Source organism: Papio anubis, chromosome 8 (genome assembly GCF_008728515.1).
Source record: "Papio anubis isolate 15944 chromosome 8, Panubis1.0, whole genome shotgun sequence".
Taxonomy (NCBI): Eukaryota; Metazoa; Chordata; class Mammalia; order Primates; family Cercopithecidae; genus Papio; species Papio anubis.
The window spans coordinates 9,312,726-9,338,353 of NC_044983.1; the positions used below are offsets into that span (position 1 = coordinate 9,312,726).

The window sequence follows — 25,628 nt, forward strand, 5'->3', positions numbered from 1 at the left end:
ACAAAGAATGTTAATAATACAGCGTTTGTTCCTTCAATAAATAAAAAGAACAGCCAGGACTATGATTCAGCTATAATACACTTACTTAGTTTGCTACATCACTAAAGAAATAATTATAAAAAGTATCTTAGCAAATAATTATATGAAAGCAAATACTAAGTGCACATAGAATAAAACGTCAGACTAAATGAAAATGTTATTCTATTACAAAATAAGATTAAGTAACTTTTAAAAAATCTTATGTGTAAGTACGGACTTCGCATTTTGTTTGTTTTGCTTAAGAATGCAGAATATTGATGCAAATATTACAAAGACACCTCAAGGCTACCAAGTATATACTTAAATGCTACAACCCATTATTAGCAAATATTCTTTAGCTTTAACTTTGTCTTGCCTCCTGGATTAAGACTAGGTTAAAATCTGGAAACTATAACCAGGTATTTTCAAAGTAAAAAGTTGTTAAATACCTATTTTCTCTTAAAGGAACTTTGTATATCAATAAAGTTATAAGTTTAAGAATATAAGCTAGAATATATGATTTCATGGTCATAGAGTTGGTCTTTCTAATTTCCCATAAATTGTATTTCAGATTTTTTGGCCAACTGACAAAGTAAAGGTCATTTCATTATATCCTCCATCCAATTAAGTTCCTGCCTTCCCAAAGCCCAAGACCTACCTTTGTTAAACATTTTAGGTAGCAATATGGAAGTTAGAGACTCAACTTAAAAAACTCCTTGTGAGGAAAATGGCATAACCTATGCCCCCAAATGTCTACAGAACCAGGATCAAAGTAAATCAAATTACACAATGTATCTATAAAACGTATTAATTTTGTCGAGTTGCATTTGTTCAGCAGGCCTGTATGCCAGGTTTTAAAGTGAAAGACACTATCGTCTCTGACCTCAGGGAACATTATTCTATTAAAGGAGACAGACAGATTACAGTAGAGTATAAAGAAATCTTATGAAATGCTAGAGAGCTTACTAGCCAGTCTAAATGGGATTAATGATTGGAAGGGCAGTTGGGGGTCAAGGAAGTCTTCCTGGAAGAGGGGAAACTTGAGCAGTTTTGAAGGAAGGACAGGCAATCCTCAGGTGAAGCAGGGTCAGGGAGAAGGAAGCTACCACAGTGAAAGAAGGGAGAAGGGAAATGGTTGTAAGCAGCTCTGTGTACCTGAAGCAAAGGCCACTCGCAGGCGAGTGGGTATGGACGAGACAGAGAAGAAATGGAAACATCATGAATGTCTCTCTGAGCTAAGAAGTTTGAACTTTACTTTGAAAGTAATGAGAAAATACTGCAATATTTTAACAAGGGGAGTGCAAAGTATACTTAAAATTCTGCAAGTCTTGTGATTACATAAAATACTTCCATAATGTGCTTCACTAAACTTTTGTTAGAGAGGAAGGTGGGCAAAAAAAGAAAAAAAAAAAAAAAAAAAAGAAAAGAAGAGAAAAGAAAAAAAAAACAAGTAAATTTGGACAGTCTACATTTTAAAGTATATATACTTTATATACTGATATACAGTAAAACTGATATACAGTAAAAACACATTAAAACTGTGAACTTAAAAGTAGCTACTATTGAAATTTAAGTCATAGTGAAACATGACTCCAATAAGTGAGGTAATAAAACTGCAAAGTATTTGGGAACCTCAAAGTTCAAATCAGTCTCCTTACATAAACTTCTCATCAAGCATAGTTTATTGATGTTTTCACCAAAAGGCACATTTTTGCAAAAATGTTATTCCTTCCTGGATGAGCTGATAATAAACCAAAGCTTTCAAAAGGAAATATATTTAAGTGCATGCAACAGAGTCAGACACGGGTATTACAAATGACTTTCTACTCTTCCTGCTGGAGATCCTAGTACTTTAATCAGCTTTTCTGCAATACATTCTAGCATCCACTATCTGGTGCCCGAGGACCACAATCCATAAACAGCTGAAGTGATTTTTCAAATGCTCGCTCGCAGGAACAGCTAACGTAATGAATTTAGAGCCCCTCACACTCTCTGATAACAAATCTGAGCTACTTACTTAACAGCCAAAGCACCAGTTCTGTTTCATTTTAGCTGAGAATCTGAAAATATTCTGGCTGAGACTATGGTGCTCTATGGAGCATTTATATTCTTTAATAACATCCAGATAAAGACTAGCAATAGATCAGCCAGAAAGGAAACTAGGCAATTATAGTCAAGATAATAGCAGCCAGGAACGAAGAAAATAGATGGTTTAAAACATTTTTTATTAGAATAAAAGTAAATGGAATTTTTAAAAGTAAGCCAAAAAGTTTACTTTTCAAAGTCTAAATTGTTTTTACTGGTAAAATAAGTAATGATATGAAAGAAGCAAAGAAACACACACACAGAAATATGAGGCTGATGTGTTAAGAGAGCTATGTTATTAAAATGAAGCCGAAAAATAAACTCCTCTTTTTATTTCTCTGGAGTAGTTAGAAATAGCTTCTCTTTCACTTAGTGTAAAGGCAAAATTACTTTTTGAGTAAAAATGAAGAAAACTTAATAAGAAGAAGTCATGATTACTGACTTATCTCAATTTTAACATTTTAACTGCTTTTGCCCCGTCAGAAACTGACAGGATGAAGGTAGACTTAGTTATATAAAAATAAGTCATTTGGTTTTGTTGAGATGGAATAGCATGGAAAGATTATGAACATGGAACCACAAATTCTTAAAGCAGCGAGAGGCTAAAAAAGAATTGTGGGCCAGGCACAGTGGCAATCCCAACACACTGGGAGGCCAAGGTGGGTGGATCACCTGAGGTCAGGAGTTCGAGACCAGCCTGGCCAACATGGTGAAACCCCATCTCTACTAAAATTACAAAAAATTAGCTGGGCATGGTGGTGGATGCCTGTAAATCCAGCTACTTGGGAGGCTGAGGCAGGAGAATCTCTTGAACCCGAAATGCAGAGGTTGCAGTGAGCTGAGATCGTACCATTACACTCCAGCCTGGGCAACGAGAGCGAAACTCTGTCGCCAAAAAAAAAAAAAAAAAAATTCTGACTTTTCTCTTTCAATCATTATGCATGGTATTGAAATCTATCAGTAACACTTTGCATTATATAAAAGTAGAAGAACATCATTTGAAAGTCACCCTTTCTCCGTGTCACCTCACCCCCAATTTCAGAACCATTCTCCTAAGGGATCATCTGAAACTGGTGCCCAGGAAGTTAAACAGATTGTCTTAGGTTTCACTAAGTATTATCCATTACCTGTCAGGCCCTGCACTAGGCTCAAATGTGAGCACAAACTAACAAATCTGAGCTCTGGAAAAAGCCATGTAAGCAAAAGGAGAGAGTAACAAATAGTAATAACAATCAAACAACTTAAAAAACAATGACAATTATCAGCTTTAAATAGGTTAAACACATCAATGTAACAAGCCAATATAACAAGCTCATCTGTATAAACAAGAATTTACAGATGAGCTTGCAAGCAAAGGCTATTGGGCCAAGGGAATTTCAAGAATAAAGAAAATTCACTGGGGTCTATTCCAACGATCAATCCATTTTGCATTTCCCATAGCATACCTTAATTCCTGAACTTATCAGGCATCTCAAGGGAAGCAGTATGTAAAGACTTCAATCAAGAATCTCAATTATCAGGTTAATGTGGGGACTCCTATGTTACAGAGTGCTAAGTAGTACCATGAATTGATAACTCTGATACAGATGTTTTCTCATCAAGATACCAGCAAATTAACAGATGAATTGATTCCTGTAGCTAAACTGACAACCTATATGAAGAATAAAATATTAATTTAGGTGACATATTCCATCATGTTTTCACTAGTAGATTTGAAAATTAAAAACCAGCTATGTGGCTGTGGAAGGAACTGAGCTAAAGCACCAGGAAGTAATCTAATCTCAAGAATTAGAGTTAGGTCTCCCTCTCAAAGCAATATTCAGACAGACTGATATTCTGCTATATATAAACATGGGCCCCAGACACAACTGTATTATTTTACTCCAGGATCTTTCAAAAATATATTCAGAACAACTGGGGGTAAATTACAAAGTTATCACAGCTCTCAATGCCTTCTTCGTACTTTTTAATTCTATCAAATCTTTCTACTCATTATGATACTGGCTTCAAAGTCCATACCACCAATTAAGTCTACAATCATGGCCAATCTAAACACTGAAAATCCATTCTAAACACAGTTGTTTGCGGTCCTTAAATTCTAAGTTTGAACAGAGTATTTTCCTGGCAGAGATCCTTTCCTTGTCTCCTAGAACCTTGACCTTTTAAACTAGCTAACATCAATTCTGCTTAGTACCAACATAATCTCTACATTGTCCAATATTTTAGCCACTCCCCTCGTCACTTACATTTAAATACATTAAAATTATATAAAAATAAAAATTCTGTTCATCAGTCACACTAGCCATATTTCGGGTATTCGGTAGGCACAGGTAACCAGCTAGTACCTCCATACTGAACACTGCAGAGAGACCATTCGCCAGAAGAGCTGAAACTTTTATTGGACCACGAAACTCTGCACTGTTTTTAATGAGCTTATAAGAAGTTATCTTTTACCCTAATAACCATTTTCCATATTCTTTACTCTTAAAATTATCACTACCAAAACATAAGCTTTTTTTTTTTTTCTTACTGAACACCAAAAAACTACTTCATCACCACGAAACGTGAAAAAAAAAATATGCCGGACTGAATAACAGATCTAGAATGAGTTCTAGCTCTGCCACTGGTTTATTTGTGTGGCCTTGGGTAAATCACTTCATGCTTCAGGGAGCCTTCATTTTATTGTCATCTGGAAAATGAACAGGTTAAATGATTTCTAAAGTTTCAACTCTTCAATTTCCATCCTGTATTTGATTCTCAGTATTGGTAAGAAGTTTTTCAAAGATGATTTTAATGTTGCTTTAAACAGACTTAAAACAAAGTTATTTGAGAAAAAACACTCTACTAAACTGTTATAAAAAGTAGCAACTGAAAATTGTAGAGTAAGCAGTTAAATGATTCTACCCAACCTGTACTATCTACTTGGTTAACAATTCTAAACTTTTGGTAATGTTTTAACTAGAAGGTAATTTAAAACCAGCTCCTTCAAAAGAAAGTCACTTTTTCAATAATTCTAATCTTTATAGACTTGTTACAACATTTTTAAAAAGAAAAAAAGCTCACCAAGGCATGGAACTAGAGATAAACTAAGAAGTTATTAATTGAGAAGCTTTCCAATTCTTTAGGAAAATGGAAACGAACCCCCCAACCCCTGCATAGCAGCTGTGAAAAAAAATTCCAGGCCTGGCGCAGTGGTTCACGCCTGTAATCCCAGCACTTTGGAGGCCAAGAAGGGTGGATCACGACGAGGTCAGGAGTTCAAGACCAGCCTGGCCAAGATGGTTGGTAAAACCTCATCTCTACTAAAAATACAAAAAAACTAGCTGGGCGTGGTGGCACGCCCCTGTAATCCTAGTTATTCGGAAGGCTGAGACACAGAATTTCTTAAACCCGGGAGGCGGAGGTTGCAGTGAGCTGAGATCGCGCCACTGCGCTCCAGCGTGGGCAACAGAGCGAGACTCCTGCTCAAAAAAAAAAAAAAAAAAAAATCCAAAAGGTAAAAGTCCGCAAATACAACTCTATTATCCTATGTCATAAATTATGTCATAATATTTATATTATTCTTATGTCATAAAAATTGTAATATCTTAAATGTCAACACAAAAACCTCAACCAACATCCTAAAACATTTCAAAAACACAATATAACACTCATATAATAAAAGTTTTGTAAAAGCTTTATGCAGGAGGCAGTAATATGACCTCTCTTAGTCCAAGTAACATCTAAGATACACATCCCACTTCCTGATACTTAGCAGGGTTTCCAATCATTTGATGTGGTATCAATCGTAGCCATCAATATGTGTGTCAATAAATACATATAGGCCCCAAAAAAGATGGTATTATCAGATACATTCTTTAAATTGAACATTAAAAGTCAAAAGAGGTGTTCCTCCAGAAGCTGTTAACCAGTGAGACTTTCTGCAAAGTGTGCTGGTACTTCAAAAGAAAAAAACCTTTGTGACCACAGTACACACGAAAGAAGTTTTTGATATATTAAAAAGAAGACAAAAAGGGAGGAAAGGAAGATGGAAGGAGGGAGGGAGCTCTCTCTAAGCAAGGCAGGTTATGACGCTATGTATTTGGTCTGGGAGCTCAGGACATCCACTATTACTTAAGTCATCAACTGTCTGTGTTAATGGCAGCCAGGGGCTGCCGGAAGTAGGATATTAGTTTGTTTTTTGTGTGTGGGTTTTGTTTTTTTTTTTTCCCCTATCACACAGTGTCTGCTCCATAAAAAGTGATTTGGAAAAGTAAATTCCCTATTTGATCCAAAACAATTTGGCAGTAGTTTTTACATTTTGTTCTGTATCAGTGGTCCTTTTTCTATAGCCATCAATTCATACTCCCTTATTTGCAAATCTGAAACCCAAAAAGCTCTAAAAACTCAGATGGCAGCAAAACTTGACCCATTCAGGGTACACAGCTACACAACACAGCTGTCATATATTTCACTGCAAAACTATTACTGTTACAGAGTACAGCCCCAGTCTCCATGGGGGATGTTTTGTAATATATGGAAGATATACAGTAGCCCCACCCTTATTCACAGGGGATACATTCCAAGGTCCCTCGTTATGTAAGTGGTTGCCTAAAACTGAGGACAGTACCTAACCTATATGTTTTTTCCGATAATACATACCCATTATAAAGTTTAATTTATAAACTAGGCATAGTAAGAGATTAAGAATATCTCTAATAAAAACAGGACAATCGTAACAATATGCCAATATCACTACTCTTGTGCTTCTGGGTCATTATGAGGTAAAATAAGGATTACTTGCACACAAGTGCTGCAATAGCAGGATGCTGATCTGATCACTGAGTGGCTACTAAATGCCTAACGGGCAGGGAGTGTAGACAGCATGGATCCATGGACAAAGGGAGGGTTCACGCCTTGGGCAGAATAGAGCAGGTCTGTGTGAGATTTCATCACTATACTCAGAGCAGCACGCCATTTAAAACTTATAAATTGTTTATTTCTGGAATTTTCCACTTAATATTTTGAGAGGCAGTTGACCACAGGTCACTGAAACCTTGAAAAGTGAAACTGCAGATAAGGGGTGACCACTACTAAATTGTATCTTTTCTTATTTATTTTTTGAAGTATAATTTACATACAGTTAAATTCACCTTTTGAGATGGTTCTGTGGGTTTTGAAAAACTTATACAGCTGTTGTGACCACTACACTTCAAGACAGGAAACATTTCTATCACACCAAAAAGTTTTGTCAGGTTCCTCTGAAATCAATCGCCTACTCCAATCCCCCTCCATGGTAACCACAGATATGATTTCTGTCTGTACAGTTTTATTTTATGGAATGTCATGTATATGGAATCATAGAATATGTAAACTTTTGATTCTACCATCTTTTACTTAGTATAAATGCTTTTCAGGTTCGTCCATGTTGTTGGACATGTCAGTACTTCGATCCTTGTTATTGCTAAGTTATATTCCATGATATGGATGATCTCAATTTGTCTATCCGATTACCAGCTGCCAGACATTTGGGTTGTTTCCAAACGACTTTGGGTGGTTATGAATAAAGCTACTGGAAACATTCACAGAGAGTATTCTGTATGGACAAATAACTTCCTTTTTCTTGGGTAAATATCCAGCAGTGGGGTTGCTGGGTTATATCATAAGTATATGTTTAACTTTGTTAAGAAATAGCCAAACCATGTCTTTTTTGTAATCTGAAAAATTCTCATGTCACCTGTAGAAAAGAATAAGAAAAAAAGAAAAAGTTAACTACTGAGAACTACGATGGCACCGCCACAACTTCACCACTACAGATACCAACCTTACCTCATATAGGGGCAATTCATCTGACCTGAACTAATTTGCGCATCTTTTAATTCTTTGCTTCTCATTTGTTATATTATCTGCATTTAAAAAAACAACAGTATTTTCTATCTTAGGTTCAGGGTAATAGGCATTCATATATATTTAGAAATGATGGTAAACATTTCTTATGGGCAAATTCTACAATAAAGTTCTGGATAACACATAAACTAAAACCTAACCCTGGAAAAACTATTACCATCAGTGTCTTACATCATAGCAAGGCTATGTATCCATGAAGTCTGATGCTTATCACAGGTTAATCTAAGCAGCTTTCTAAAAAGCAAGAGGAACAAGAAAGTTCTGAGTTCTCACCTACTGCAAGCTAACACCACCAACTGAAAATTATATATATCTAAAATCTACCCTCTAAGAAGTGGTAACTAGGCAGACACGTTTATACCAGCACACCCAAAAGAGGAGGAATGACTCAAATTTCATTAATATAACATTGTTTTAGCAAGCAATGCTGATACCCTATTTTACTAGGTATTTAAAATAAGAAGGAACTACACAATAAAGCTGACATTAGGGATAGGATTAAACATATTCAGATAAGAAAATTAATATAAACAGTTGATATGTGGCTTCATGCCCTCTATATAAGGCAAATGTTTCCCAATAAGATAATTTTAAGATGATCTAAAATTGAACATCTCCACCTTCCATTTCTCCTGCTACTTCAAATAAAAATATTCTCCTGACTTACATTTAGACAGACTTGAAACAACTTCCTAATGGAAAATACCACAAACTAACTTTTGAGAAAACTACCAACATGCCTTCATTTCCTCGACTTAGGAAGTGTCCTCCATATTTTTCTGAAATCATAATAAACATTTTCATACATCTCCTTTTCAACTGAACAAAATGTGGAAAAGAGATCAAGGTAAAATGAAGCAAGTTAAAACCAAAAGCAATCATGGTATCACAATAGCCCACAGTATTAACTTTATAGTAAGAGATGGTTAATTATATTTAGTAAGTGAACGTTCAACTGCACTGAATCTCTTTTTTTGAAGCTAATATTATGCTTGGGAAGAAAGCAAACTGGTTTTCTAGACATTATATCTCAATAGCCCTTTTTATAGTCTTTTACATATAATATTTAGCAAAATTGCTTTTCTTGGAGAATATTTTCTTTAAAATGTCTGAAACTCTTCCTAACCAAATTGCACACCCTCAAGGTCTGTCTTGAAACTGGCTATATAAGAAGCAAAGACTGTTAAATTTTAGCTAGTAGATTACTAAACAAACTATATTATTTAATTAGGTTATTCCAAATTAATGGACATTTCTCTATATGTGAAGTCTGAATCCATGGTAATACATCCATTAAGTCCAAGCCGAATCAATTGTGACTTCTCCTATAATTATGTTCAGAAAGATTATTGGACAAAGTATTAATCTAAAGATAAATATTTTTAATTTTACCACTCAATTACAGATATGTAACATGATATCCCTAGTTACACACTAACCTAACACATTAAATTACAGGTTCTGCTACACGGTAATCCATATAATGCCTTGTCCCTACTTTTTTCTTTCGATTCGTTTTGCTACAATTTATGTATGTACTTTTTCTTTCACCACCTCCTATCAACAGTCCTCCTGTAGCTAATCCCTAAATTAGTCCTTAATCCCTAGTCTCTAGCCCTTAATTCAGTTACATTAATTTCTGCTTTAATTAGTGTATTCTCCTATTCAATAATAATAATAATAGTAATAGTATAAATGTATGACTCCCCATACCTGTCTTACAAAATGGTATTCAACCCTACAACTGAACATTCAAAATCCTTTAAATATATAGACTAAATTTATTTTGTAAATTTATTATTCAACATTCCCAATTCCACTTCACCTTCTCAACACACACTATCAACTGTACATCACTCACTTTTACCTGAATACATGTTGCATTTTCCTGAATGTCTTCGCTCATGTTGCCAAGGATCTAAGCTCCAATCATCTGCACTTGTTAAAATCTTGCCAAAAACATATGGCCAAACTTACATATAACTTCCTTCTTGAAATCGCTCCACATCAGTTCAATTAAAAACACTGTCGAAGGGCACAGATTCCAGTCCTAGCTTTGACACTACAGTTTTAAAAATTTTAGGCAAGTTATTTGCTTTTTCTGAGTCTTAATTATAAGGATACCAAACTAGTATATCTTGTCAAGCCTGTTCTAAGATTATATTTATAACCATTATGTGTACGTCAGAAGTTCTTAACCTCTGGTAATTTCATGGAATTCAATAATTCTGTAAATACTCCATAACTATAGGCAAAATTTGAGTGTACGTTCAAATGTGCAATGTATTTTCTCCCTAAGGAGTAGATCTAAAGGTGCTCTTATTAACTCCTTCAAGTTGTCCATGACCCAAAAAAGGTTAGGAACCATCATTTCTCTGATCTAAATCTTTTATTTACACAGACACAAACTGATACAAACAGCCCTTCCATACCAATGATAAATCTCCTAAAGCTTTAAGAATATAGTGCTTAGCGCTATTATTTCTTAAAAATGATTCTGAACTATTTTTCCTCAACACACCTGACAGATAATGTTCACATGGGTGATATACTTTCATCATCAACAGTTGGGTACTGCAGTCTACTAAATGAACAAGATGCTTGTGGGTTTGGTGCCACTGCTAGCATGTCAGCTCTAAATTCCATCACTGTCTCCTACGATTCAAGACTTATGGTATCTTTATCAGTGCTGTATTGTGCTTGGTATATTGTAAACAGTGCCTGTATATTTGTTAAATTAAAAAAAAAAATGATGTAATTCAAAGAGAACTAGTAAATGAATGAGACTTAAAAAAAAAACCCCAGGGTCGGGCACGGTGGCTCACGCCTGAAATCCCAGCACTTTGGGAGGCCAAGGCGGGTGGATCACGAGGTCAGGAGATTGAGACCATCCTGGCTAACACGGCGAAACACCGTCTCTACTAAAAAATACAAAAAATTAGCCGGGCGTGGTGGTGGGAGCCTGTAGTCCCAGGCAAGGCTGAGGCAGGAGAATGGCGTGAACCTGGAGGCGGAGCTTGCAGTGAGCCGAGATGGCGCCAATGGACTCCAGCCTGGGCGACAGAGGGATACTCTGTCTCAAAAACAAAACAAAACAAAACAAAACAAAACAAAACAAAACAAAACAAAAATAAACAAATAAAACCCAGAAGGGCTTAAATGAGAAAGAATATGCCTAGGATAATACCATTAATCAGACTTCACTAAAGTCGATTAACTCTAACCTAATAAGAGATTTAGTGATACTTTTGGGAAAATATAAGAAAAAAATAACTGAAGTGTGTGCAGCTGAAGAAGTAAATCACAATTGGTGCTTCTTGAGGAAACCAAAAGTGTACTCACTACATCTTTCTGAGACATTTTGTAAATCAGTGACAGACTATGAAGAATAAAATGCAATCATACACAATAATCACAACAAAGACAAGACAGTTTTGATATCATTCAAAAAGTAGTCACATGTGCCTCCATGTCGGCCTGCAATTCCCCAGGATGATATGGTTATAAGATGCAGAAGGTCAGGCAATCCCCGAATAGGCGTCTCCCACAACCTCAGCCCCCAGTAGGCTTATGCATCCAGGGGCCAAGCACCCTGATAAGAGCAAGGGCTGCCGGAAAGTAATTTTCTTTTCACAGACAATGGCCTGGTTCCTATAAATCACAATATGCTTTGTTCATATATCCTAAGAGTTCTGAGATTGCAGCTACTACATATACAACAGTTTCTTAAATGAAGAGATCATATTTGCATACTGGTTTCAACAAAAATGAGTTCTTTTTGAAACAATTATTTCAATGTAAATACTTCACATAAAAATAATACAAACATTAAGAATCTCTGAAGAAAAAGTGTTTTTGAGTATTTTGGCATTTCTATTTGTTGACTGACTTATGTTCCTCCCATAAATTTATCAACTACCCTCATATAAAAATTATCACTTCGCCTTACTAGAATACTGCTACTATAAAAATTGGAACACTCAAGAACTAAATCGTTCCAGATAGCCAAGTGTTCAACATGACTGCTAATTTAGCATTTTAATTTCTCTTTTCTTGATAGAATTTCTTTATGAAATGTATTACATACTTCTATACACTCAAAAATAGATCATTCCAAACATAATTTAACTCTTCTTGACAATTCAGAGCCAATTATTACGAACCTCCACCAGACTTTGGAATAATATAGCAATGCTCTCCGGACTACTGAGCTGTGCAGGGACATTTGTACTTATCCAAAACGGTTCAAGATTGCTATGTATTTTACTTTTTTTTTTTTCAGACAGAATCTCACTCTGTCACCCAGCCTGGAAGCACAGTGCCACCATCTTGGCTCACTGCAACCTCCACCTCCTGGGTTTCAAGCAATTCTTGTGCCTCACCCTCTTGAGTAGCTGGGACTATAGGCGTGAGCCACCACGGCTGGCTAATTTTTGTATTTTTAGTAGAGACGGGGTTTCACCATGTTGGCCAGGCTGGTCTCAAACTCCTGACCTCAAGTGATCTGCTAGCCTTGGCCTCCCAAAGTGCTGGGATTACAGGTGTGAGCCACCACACCCAGCCATATTTTACTTTTTAATATGTAATTTATTTTTTTATTTCCCTTTGCATAAATTAATCTCTTTATATATTTCCTTTTAGTTTACAATGTCTGAAAAGTGCTGTCCAGTAGAAATATAAGCTTCATATGTAATTTTAAACTTCTAGTAGCGATATTTAAAAAAGATGTGAGTTTTAATAGTATATTTTATTTACCCTACTATATCCACAATATTACCATTTCAATGTGTAGCAATGTATTCAGCAGCCAGCTGTGACAAGTGGCTTTGTGCTGGACAGTGCACATCTAAAACCATCATGAGCTGGAAGCTTACAACAGTAAAATAGTTGTAATCAGTCAGCAGCAAAAACTGTTACTACGGTAGAAGCAAATCTGCACTAAGATGAGGGCTCTCCTAGGTATAAGGAATTTCAGTTTCAGAGCATGACTTTGCACATTTGGAGGACAGGGAGAAAAAAAGAGTGAGAGAGAAAGAAGAGAGAAGAGTAGTAAAAAGAGAGGTAGGAATGAGGTGAGGGAGGGGAAAAGGATCCAATAAAAATGTTCTTGAGGTGGGTAGACTCTGAGGAGGTTTAGAGACTCATAAGGCAAAAGTGAGGCCTTTCTTAGTAGTTAACTCTAGGGCCTGTAAAGGTGCATGCAATAATAATGGGAATTCACAGGTATTGACAGTTGAAGAATCCTTGCACCATGCTCCAGTCTCCAGAGAAAGAGACCAGTTGTGGTTAATGGTGACTCTTGAAAAGGCAGCACAAGCTTGTTACAAAGCTACCTCATTCAAATATATATGCCAAGAGATGAATGAGAGTATGCTTAAGATAACAGGTCAAATACACTATTAACCACTTTTATGGAATCTTGTAGAGATGCACAACTTTACTATATGAAATACAGACCATTTCTAGTGACTCAAGTCCTAGACAAGGGACCACAGGCATTGGTAAATTCAGCATTTCTTCCCGCTAACTTAAAAGAAATGGAAATACGAATAAAAAACAGAAAAAGTAAATCTGGTTTTGAGAATGATGACTCCCTGGCAACTGCTGAAGTGCACCACGTGATTGACAAGAACATTTAATCAGGATAAAGGCAATGTCCTACTATTAGAGTCCTTCTCCCCTCAAAAACAGTCAACTGTTCAAATATGTTAAGTGAAGGAAGACTTAAAAAATGACTCCAGACTAGCCCCAATAAAAATATTTTGAAGCTAGTTTGCCAGGAAGCTCAAGGAACCAATATAACAAATTTCAAAACAGCAAATGGAAACTTATGTCAACAGAATTTTAAAAAGGAGGGAGGATAACTTAGTCTAGAGTACAAAAGGTTGAGGTGATAGTAGGTGGTGATTATAGGAAAGGTCTTGATTAGTATTGTCAGTATTTCAGAGAGGGCTCTCAAAAGGAAGAACAGCCTCATACAGTGTAGTTACAAAAAGAAGTTACCATATTTGGCTTAATACATAGAAGTATTTCTAACCATTTAAGTTACCCAACAATGGACTAATGGCAGAGAGTACATAGGGATATGGCATGGAAATGTCATCTAGCAATACAGTATGGAATCCTTATGGGGTAAAAGGTTAGATTAGCTAACCTCTAAATTTAAGGTCTCTTCTAGAGTCATGAATTTATGTGTGACTTTTATTAACAGTTGTATAGTTGTTAATTATGTAAAACTGAACTTAAATTACACATGCATGCATTCTTTATTATCTGATCTTCGTTAGATCCATCTTCAGTTCTCTAAATGCAGTTCATAATTTTATGTACATTACATATATATGTACTATGAGTGATTTATAATAAGAAATATGTATTTGGTCTTCCTTTCCTGGCACACAGCCCCTAAATCTCTTGGAATTTCAGATGAGTGTCTCAGATAAGTGATAAGTACATTTGTATATGTTAATGTGCTACAGTTTGAATGTTTGTGCTCTCCAAATGTATGTTGAAATTTGATGCCCAATGTTGGAGGTGGGGCCTCAGAGGAGGTGTCTGGGTCATGGAGGTGGATCCCTCATGAATAATTTAATGTGGTTTGGAAGGTGCATGGGGAGGAGAAGTGTGAGTGAGTTCTCACTCTATTAGTTCCTTCAAGAGTTGGTTGTGAAAAAGAGCCTGGCACCTCCCTCTCCATCACTTTGCTTCCTCCCTTGCCATGTGGTCTTTGCACATGCTGACTCCCCCTCACCTTCTGCCAGGAGTGGAAGCAATCTGAGGCCCTCACCAGACATAGATGCTGGCACCATGCTTCTTGTACCGCCTGCAAAACTATGAGCCAAATAAACTTCTTTTCTTTATAAATTACCCAGCCTCAAGGTATTCCTTACAGCAACACATTAAATGGACTAAGATATAATGAGATGACTGATGGTTGGGGGCTCCTGGATAGTCTCCAGATAGGGGCTGGTACCAGAGGAAACAATCATGTGACGGGATGGGTGGAACTTTCAGCCCCATTCCTGACCTCCAGGGAGGGAATGATTTAATCAATTGGCCACAATGAAGCCTCTAGAAAAACCCCAAGGGACAGGGTTATTGAACGTGTGGGACAGGGTTATTGAACGTGTGGAGGTGCCAGGAAGGTGGAGCACTGGGAGAGAGCATGGGAGCTCCTTGCCCCTCCCTGCTGACCTTGCCCTATGTACCTCTTCATCTGGCCATTCATCTGCAGCCTTTATAATTCCTTTATAATAAACTGGTAAACATATTTTCCTGAGTTTTGGGGGCACCACTAGCAAATAATTAAACTTGATGAAGAGGTCATGGGCACCCCCAATTTATAGCCAGCAGGTAAGAAGTATAGATGACCATCTACTACTAGCAAGTAGCCTCTAAAGTGGGGTGCAGTCTTCTGGGACTGAGCCCTCAACTCACTGGATCTGACTTTAATTCCAAGCAGACAGTGTTAGAACTGAACTGAATTATAGGACACCTAACTGGTGTTGGAGGAGTGCTCATGGTAGGAAAAACTTGCAAATTTTGGTGACCAGAAGTGAAGCAGTAAAAGGAAAAAGCAGTTTCTCTTCCTTTGCACATACATATACACACGTCTTTGTATTTGACAGGCACTTTCCTTAAATAAACTCACTAATCCTCAAGTAATGCTCAAAAAGGTCACACAGTTCATGTATTAGTATCCTATTGTTATTGTAACACAGTATCAGAAACTAAGTGAATTAAAACACACATTTATTCCCACACAGTTCTGGAGGTAGTAAGTCTAAAATGGATAAGCAGGGCTGTGTTCCTTCGGAGACTCTAGGGGAAAACATATTTCCTTGTCTTTTTCAGCTTCTAAAGGCTGCTCATATTCCTTGGCTTGTGGCCTTGCATCACTATGACCTCTGATTCTGTCATCAGATCTTCTCTGATTCTGAGCCACCTTTATGTAAGAATCCTTGTGATTATATTGGGCACCCAGATAACCCAAGATAATCTCTCCATCTCAAGATCTTTAACTTAATCACATCCACAGTCTCTTTATCCCACAAGGTAACATACTTACAGGTTCTGGGGATTAGTATGTTTACATCTATGGGGGCCAGTATTGTGTCTACCACAACTAGTAAATGGCAGATTGGGGATTTTTAACAACAGTGAATGATGCCTCTCAAATACTGCTCTTTCATTAAACGAAAAGTAGATACTTTTAAAGGTATTCCCTATAAGTTGCTAGGAACGCAGGAATCTAAGAACACAGAAATCTAATTCTAAAATACATGAAATCTATCATCTAGAAGTATAGCCTGCAAAGCAACAAAAATAATTTTACCTGACACGGACTTTCTTTTGAAAAATAAGCTGTTTGAAAAATATATGATGAACATCTAAAGCAAAACAGCTACTCTATTTTTTGGTTAAGTTTGCAATGAAGTGAAAACATTCTTTAACCAATAAAAACATGTTTGTGTACAAACATTAATGCTGAAATTTTGAATATCCTCATTCATATCTCCTTTCAGTTGCAAAGGTATTAAAATTTAATTTTTTTGTAAAAGCATGTTTTTTAAACACAAGAAATACTCGATTTTTAGTTAGTAGTACTAGGTTAAGAATAAACTATAGAAAAATATTAATCTAAATAGAAAAGCACAGTAGGCATGTTATTTTTATCTGCCAAATGCCTGTTATAATCTTCCAGTAATCTCTCAAGTATGATGTGGGGAATTGCTCTCCTCTATTCAGATCATGTGATTCCAGTGCAGTTCCCAATCACAGCACCTTGCTCCACTTCTGGCTAATCATCACACTCTATCTGCAGAACAGTGACTGATGCAGGTATAGACATTTGGCTGAAACAGCTCAGAGTTCTTCCTTGAAATTTTTTACTGCACAACTGGGAAAGAGCTCTGGAGCTAAAGGGCTGTGGTCCCAGAGCTCCCAATGGCCATATTCCTCAAACCATGAAGAGCCTAAGGAAACAAAAACCATGCAGATGCAGACAGGAAATGGAGACACAGAGGCTGAAGTCATCTGGCAGCGGGGAAAGGAACAGAGGAAGCACAGAAGGGAAGGAGAAAGAACAGGAGAGAAAAAGCAGAAAGGGAAAGGACCAGGAGTGAGGGGAGCCAGCAGAAAGAAAGGGCAGACAGTGAAGCAGAAAGAAGGTGGGTAGTTGTTATGGGTTGGATGTGGTTTGTCTCCACCAAAATTTATGCTGAAATTTAGTTAGCAATATAATGATGTTGAGAAGTGGGGCCTTTAAGAGGTGATGATGTTGTGAGAGTGATTAGTGCCTTTCTCATTGGAGTAGAAGTGAGTTCTCCCTCATGGGACTGGATCTGCTACCACAAAAGTGAGTTGTTACAGAGTGTGGTTGTCTCTCATGCTTGGCATCTTTGCTTGTGCCCACTTCCCCTTCTTCTCTGCTGGGTTAAGACCCAGCACGAGGCCCTTACCAGAAGCTGATCAAATGCAGCTGCCCAATCTTTTTTTTTCTTTCTTTTTTTTTTTTTTTTTTTTGAGACGGAGTCTGGCTCTGTCGCCCAGGCTGGAGTGCGGTGGCGTGATCTCGGCTCACTGCAGGCTCCGCCTCCCGGGTTCACGCCATTCTCCTGCCTCAGCCTCCCAAGTAGCTGGGACTACAGGCGCCCACCACCACGCCCAGCTAATTTTTTTGCATTTTTAGTAGAGATAGGATTTCACCATGTTAGCCAGGATGTTCTCAATCTCCTGAGCTCATGATCCGCCCGCCTCGGCTTCCCAAAGTGTTAGGATTACAGGCGTGAGTCACCACTCCCGGCCAGCTGCCCAATCTTGGACCTCCTGGCCTCCAGAACTGTGGGCTAAAAAAACCTCTCTCCCTTATTAATTACCCAGTCTTGATTATTCACTTACAGCAATAGAAAGCAGAACAAGACAATGTTTTACAGAAAGAGGGACAGTCAGATTCACAATACAATTTGAGTCCCCAGATCTAGCAGAACCTGAAGTCAAACCTATCTTTGCTTGATGTGGTTAGTTCGTTAAGCAACAAACACTGTCGGCATGAACAATAGTAATTTGATTCATGCATGTTTAAAATGTGTTTTGTGTCCTTCCTTTTAATTTCTTTCTCCCTCATTGCTTCAGTATAGCAATCTTCAATCTTTTTTCCCTTCCCCTAACTTTGTGACTTTCATCCTAAACCTGGGCAGGTGAATGTCCATGGAAACTGCATGAAACCCTCTACCCACGTCTTTGGAGGTGTGGCCTGTGCCTGGCTAGGGAATCACTGGTGAGTTAACAAGGAGGATAACCTCTAGGGCTAGATATTTTAAATGAATCCTGGCTCTGCCATTATCTAACCATGTAACCTTCCTCTAAGTTTCATGTTTCTCATTTTTAAAAAGAGAAGATAATATTTATCATCTATGGTCGCTCTGAAGGTCAGGGATAATGGAAATAAAACACTCAGTGCTTGACTCACAGAAAAACTCTAACAAGATAGTGATGATGATGATAATAATGTGATTCAAATTTTAAAGTATTTGATTTACTAACAATTGTTTCTTATTTCTCTCTGTGAATCGCCAGGAAGACAGGACCTCCTTTTCATATCAGTGAAAAAAATTTTGATGAAAAGAACTAATATTTAAATAAGCTGAGAAAACAGATTTCTCCATACTCCACTAACTTTCTCTATAAGAAAATATATTTTATTTAAACAAAAAGGAGGAGAGGTATGTTTTTATCTTACTATCCTAAATATTTTCCTGCATCCCTAGAAAGTTATAATCCCAATGTGAGAAGCTATAGAAACTGATTTACCACATTAATAAAACAGTGGGGAAAAAAAGACAGGGCCTTGAATAATTTCCAAGAAAAAGTGAAATACATTCAAAGCAAGATAATTAGAAAAATCATGCAGATCAACTTTCCTTTCTCCTCTATACCAAAAAAGATAGAACTTTATTGAGATTGATAAAATCTTACCAGGAAGAAACATCCATTTCCTCATTACAGAGAAAAACCTCACTCCAAAACAAAGAATATTAGTAATAAGTTCCTGTTATACAAATATCTGATAGTTCTTAATATTCTAGCTAGTGACCTATTGATTTCTAACAGCTGCAAGTATATCCATATGTCAGTAATTATAAAAAGCTATAATTTAAGTACAGATTTGTTTCTATATTTCATACATCTCATTTTTCATTAATTTTAAACTTCATATTTACTTTAAATTATGCATACTATGACTGCATTAAATGCATATTGATTGTGACGTATTTTTATGCCATAGAAAAGTGTACCAACCCTGCAGTGTAATAATCCTTATGAAACTCGACTGAAGGATAATATGTGTATTAGTGTTTTGAAGTATGAAGTTCGGGATAAATTAAAAAATTAACCTAGGATCAGCAGTATGTTAAATATTAAGGACGTACAAATTTGCCTGGCTGATAATGACTGTTTCCAACAGGATATGGAACAACATACATAAAAAGAATGTTCTTGGCTGGGCTTGTTGGCTCAAGCCTATGTGTAGCACTTTGGGAGGCCGAGATGGGGATCCGCGAGGTCAGGAGATGAGAGACCATCCTGGCTAACACAGTGAAACCCCATCTCTACTAAAATACAAAAAACTAGCGAGGGTGGTGAGCCTGTAGTCCCAGCTATAGGAGGCTGAGGCAGGAAATAAGTGAACCTGGGGTAGACTTTGCATTGAGCTGAGATCCGGCCACTGCAGCCTGGGACCCAAAGTGAGACTCCGTCTCAAAAAAAAAAGAATGTTCTTATGCAAGCCCATACCACAGCTAGAAAAGTGGTCAACGATCTTTTCCTCCTAGTGACTTGCTTTCTGACTAACGGCATCACCAGCCTGGCTTCATTCCTCCTGCCTCCTGAACAGGTATTTCTGAACTACTGAATTGCACTGTTTCTTAAGAGTATCCAATCTAGAACTGATCCCAGCTTCCCTAGTCCCTTTTAGAAATATTTAGTACAAGCCTAGACCCTACAAGAAGCCCCTTCTAACTCCTCCTCTAAATTCTCTCAAAACTCTTCCGGATGTGTCCTCCCTTGAGGCAACAAGCAAAATAAATTTAACTTTGTTAATTACAGGTATGTTTCTGGTGATCTTTGACTGATGGCATTCAACAAAAGACATATGCATATGATATCACTTTCCTATATTTTCTATCCTTATATTAAAGTAAAAGTTCTTATGCTGGTTGAATACATGAACATAAACTTTAGCTGCTATTTTTATATATATTACACAATTAAATATTTTAAAAAACCAATGGAAGCGAGCCCCGCTGCATTTATTTTTATTTGAAATTTTGTACTACGCCAAATAAAAGACTATTAGTTGGAACAGAATAGAGGACCCAGAAAGAAACCCAAGTACTCACAGTCAAGTGATCTTCAACAAAGCAAACAAAAACATAAAGTGAAGAAAGGACACCCTGGTTAACAAATGGTGTTGGGATAATCGGCAAGCCACATGTAGAAGAATGAAACTGGATCCTCATCTCTTACTTTATACAAAATTCAATTCAAGATGGATCAAAGACTTCAATCGAAGACCCGAAACCACAGAAATCCTAGAAAATAACATCAGAAAAACTCTTCTAGACATTAGCTTAGGCAAAGAATTAACAACCAACAACCCAAAAGCAAATGCAACTAAAACAAAAATAAATAAATGAGACCTAATTAAACTAAAAAGCTTCTACACAGCAAAAGAAATAATCAGCAGAGTAAACAGACAAACCACAGAGCAGGAGATCTTTGCAAACTATGCATCTGACAAAGATGACTAACATCTAGAAGCTACAAGGAACTCAAACAAAGCAAGAAAAGAAAAACAACCCCATCAAAAAGTGGGCAAAGGACATGAATAGGTAATTCTCAAAAGAAGATATACAAATGGCCAACAAACATATGAAAAAATGCTCAACATTACTATCAGGGAAATGCAAATTAAAACCACAATGAGATACCACCTTACTCCTACAAGTATGGCCATAATTAAGAAATCAAAAAATAACAGATGTTGGTGTGGATATGGTGAAAAGGGAACAATTTTATACTGCTGGTGGGAATGCAAACTAGTAAAACCACTACGGAAAACAGTGTGGAGATTCCTTAAAGAACTAAAAATACAAGTACCATTTGACCCAGCAATCCCATTACTGGGTATCCACCCAGAGGAAAAGAAGCCATTATACGAAAAAGATACTTGCACCCATGTTTACAGCAGCACAATTTGCAACTGCAAAAATATGGAACCAGCCCAAATGCCCATCAATCAACAAGTAAAGAAACTGTGGTATGGGCTGGGTGCAGAGGCTTACGCCTGTAATCCCAGCACTTTGGGAGGACGAGGCGGGTGGATCACCTGAGGTCAGGAATTTGAGACTAGCCTGGGCAACATGGTGAAACCCTGTCTCTACCAAAAATACAAAATTAGCCAGGCGTGGTAGCACATGCCTGTAATCCCAGCTACTTGAGAGGCTGAGGCAGGAGAACTGCTTGAACCCAGGAGGCAGAGGCTGCAGTGTTGAGCCGAGATCATGCCACTGCACTCCAGTCTGGACAACAGAGTGAGGCTCCATCTCAAAAACAAAAAGAAAGAAAGAAAAAAGAAAGAAGAACCATGATATATATGTACCATGACATACTACTACTCAGCCGTAAAAAGGAATGAAATAATGGCATTTGCAGCAACTTGGATGGAACTGGAGACCATTATTATAAGTGAACTTAAGAATGGAAAACCAAATATCGTATATTCTCACTCACAAGTGGGAGCTAAGCTATAAAGATGCAAAGGCATAAGAATGACATAATGGCCTTTGAGGACTTTCGGGGAAGGGTGAGAGGGGGATGAAGGATAAAAGACTACACACTGGGTACACTGTACACTGCTTGGATAACAGGTGCACCAAAATCTCAGAAATTACCACTACAGAACTTTTTCGTGTAACCAAACACCACCTGTCCCCCAAAAACAATTGAAATAAAAATTAAAAACTTAAAGACCATTAGTTATTATTCATTTCTTCTTCAGTATAACTTATTTTATATTCTACTAGTGAAGTGTATTAAATAGCCTGTATATGTTCTTTAAAAACATGAAAACTCCTTGTCTCATCTTATTCACCATGTATAATTTGTCCAGTATTCTCTGGAGAAACAAGAAAATAAGTTATTTGCTTAGCACAAACGGCTACATATTTGATTGATTTATTGACTGCTGTCAAAACTTTTTCTTCTTCCCAAGGTAGTTCAATTAGCTCTCTGCTCAAAACTATCTGCCTTGCTTTCAGGGATAAGAAATATGTTTTTAAAATCTAACAAGTTATAGCAACCAAACTTTGTAATGAAAAGTACATTTATACATATATGATTATAATAACTTCTTCGCTGAATTAGTAGCATAACATTTTCATCCAGTAATTTCAAATAGCCATACCAAAACTGTGTTTACTAATCCTGTTTATCTATGACACTACTTTCTAAGCCTATATCCTAAACCTACCCCACTGTTGTTGTTGTTGTTGTTTTTTCCCCCAGGAGTTTCCTATACAATCCTGTGATAACTTTCATTCTTAGTTCTAAGCCTAGATACAACAGACCCCTCTGTCATTGCAATGGTGTTTTCCCCTAGATAAGACATTCTTTTTAAGGTATGTGACTCTAAGAATGGGAAAGTGAGGGGAACTGGTACAGTCATGTGCCACATAATGACGTTTTGGTCAACGACAGACCACATATACAACAGTAGTCCCATAACATTAATAACACGAAGCTGAAAATTTGTTATCACCTAGTAATGTCACAGTGGAAGCGTTACTCACGTTTGTAGTGATGCTAGTGCAAACAAACCTGCACAGCCAGTTGTATAAAAGTATTGCACATTCAATGACATGAAATACATAATACTTGAAAATGATAACAAATGAAATACATTAGTGGTTTGTTGTCCATGAAGACCTTTCAGTGGGACAACATGTGGAGGTGAAAGCCAGTGATGATGATGATCCTAACCTTCCACAGGCCTAGACTAATATGTGTTTTTGTGTCTTAATGTTTAACAAAAAACGTTTAAATAAATAAAAAATTTAAAATCAGAAAAAATGTTTATAGAATAAGCATATATAAAGAGTATTTTTATACAGCTGTACAATGTGTTTTATGCCAAGTGTTATCATAAGAGTCAAAAAGTTAAAAAATGAAACATTTACAAAGTGAAAAAAGTTACAGGAAGCTAAGGTTAATTCGTCATTGAAGAAAGAAAAATTTTAAAAATAAATGTAGTATAGCATACAGTGTTTATGAAGTCTACAGTAGTGTACAGTAATGCTCTAGGCCTTCGCATCCTCTCACCACTCACTCATGGACTCACCAGTGAGTCAACTTCCAGTCCTGCAAGCTCCATTTATGGTTAGTGCCCTACAGAAGACATACCATTTTTAAATATTTTATACCATATTTTTACTGTACCTTTTCTATGTTTAGATAAACAAATGCTTACCACTGTGTTATAACTGCCTACAGTATTCAGTACAGTAACAGGCTGTACAAGTTTGTACTCCAGGAGCAACAGGCCATACCATACAGCTTATGTGTGTAGTAGGCTATACCATCTAGGTTTTTGTAAGTATATTCTCTGATGTTCACACAATGACAATTACCTAATGACGCATTTCATAGAACTTACCTCCTTCATTAAGTGATGCATGACTATATTCTGCTTTATTCAATAAAATGCAGAGCATTCCTGGAAATATAGTGAATATAAAATAAGGCCCCTGACTTCAAGGGGCACAAGTCACACAAGAAGACAGACCCACAAATGATTTTCTTAATATAATGTCTGAAGTGTTATGGAGCACACAGGAAAAAGCAATTGGTTCTCTGCAGAAATTACTAACGCTATGAACTCAGCAGTTACTGCCTCTGGGTTGTTCTCTAGCCTCTTAAAAGGCTTGGTATTTTCTAACATTTGTGCATTTTTCCATTTAGAGTATTTTACTTTTCCATATTTTTGCTCAACAGTGGCAAAAGCATATGGCCTAGACTATCTTACTCAGTTTCACTCTCTAGTTACTGCTGGGTCGTATAACAGCTTGGTGCAAAATAAATGCAATGAACAAACTAAGCAAAAAGGGGGAAAAATCCAACTCTTCTATCCCTTGTACTCAACATCGACAGTATCATTTGACTAAACAGATACCAAGTAGAGGCACTGAATGACCAGAATCATTACGCAAAAAGTGAACAAAGTAAATTACTGTCTAGACTGAGGGTAGAAGTGTGCTTGCATGTGTGTGTATGTGTGTGTGTCTGTTTCCATGTGTGTTTGTGGGTTGTTGCTTTTTAAAATTATACCTTTAACAAAGTTGGAGTCTTTTTCTGGACACAGTAATACATAGCAAGTGCTCTTTTCTTTAATTTTCCTAAGATATTGGCTAGAAAATGGAGTTTTGCAAATCTGATCCACGTTTTAGTTTAGCCATCTTTGCCCTGCTACCTCTCTGCCATCATCTACTAAGGGATATAAAATTTCACAAATTTTTCTCTTTTGTAAAGACAGTTATAAAAGAGTTTTAAGGTTGCATAATAGTGCTCTTCAAATACTTGATGAACTGCCAGAGTACAAAAGGATTAGGTTTACTCATAGGACCTCAAAGGATAAAATTAGGACTAATGGGGAAAGAGACCTAACAAAGCACCAAAACCCAGAAGTTGGACTAAACTGACTTGGAAAAGAAAAAACTTATGTAAGCATGAATGAGAGAATTATCTGATAATGGTATGGAAATATCCACGCACTGGATGATTATTTGGACTAAATGGCCTTCAAGGTCCCATTTAACCTTGAGATTTCATGAGTTTCTGATAATAAGCCCTAATACATGTCATTTAATATTGATTCCGCTTAGAGGGAACATGTTATGAGGTTAGAGAAGTCACCAATCACACAATGTGACTTCACAAAAATTAGAAACTTCTGTATAAAAATGAGAACATCTCAAAAATTTAGAAACCAAAAAAATGAGAATGAAATCAGACATGAAACAGATTTCTATTTGCAATAATACAAGCTAGAAAATGAAGAATAGTAACTACAGATCACTGAAGGTCAAATTTTAAAAGCTGAATTAAAAAGTTATATTTAATATACTGCAGGTAAGACATTATTCATTTGGAGGCCAAAGAAAGACATGTAAGAACTAAGGGAAAAAAATAACATTCATATATTCTACCTGAAAAAACAAGAAAATCTTTAAAAAATACTATAAAAAAATAAAATCTCAAGGGCAAGAGAACACCAAGAATGCAAGCAACGTAAGTAAGCAAGCAAGCAATACATTTTTGCAATATACAAATAAGCCTAAATGGATAATGATAATGCAGAAGGAAATTATGTGTTAAGCAGGAATTTCTAAAATGAAGAGACATAATATACTACTAGTCTAGAACTAAAATCCTAAACTATGAGAAATTGAAGAACTGAGAAGGGTGGAGGGTAGGGCAGTGGAGAAACAGCAAGTAAATGTCTTGGGAACACAGTTATTTCAATGTGAATTTAAATATGGCTATTAAAGAAAACATAACTCTGAGTCAAAGCTGTATTTTCA

At 36.7% G+C, this 25,628-nt stretch overlaps 1 protein-coding gene across 3 annotated transcripts in view; it reads right to left on the bottom strand.

Annotated features, from left to right (window-relative positions):
- Nucleotides 1–25,628, bottom strand: part of TNKS (tankyrase) — a 227,012-nt gene that overhangs the window by 107,375 nt on the left and 94,009 nt on the right. The window lies entirely within an intron of this gene.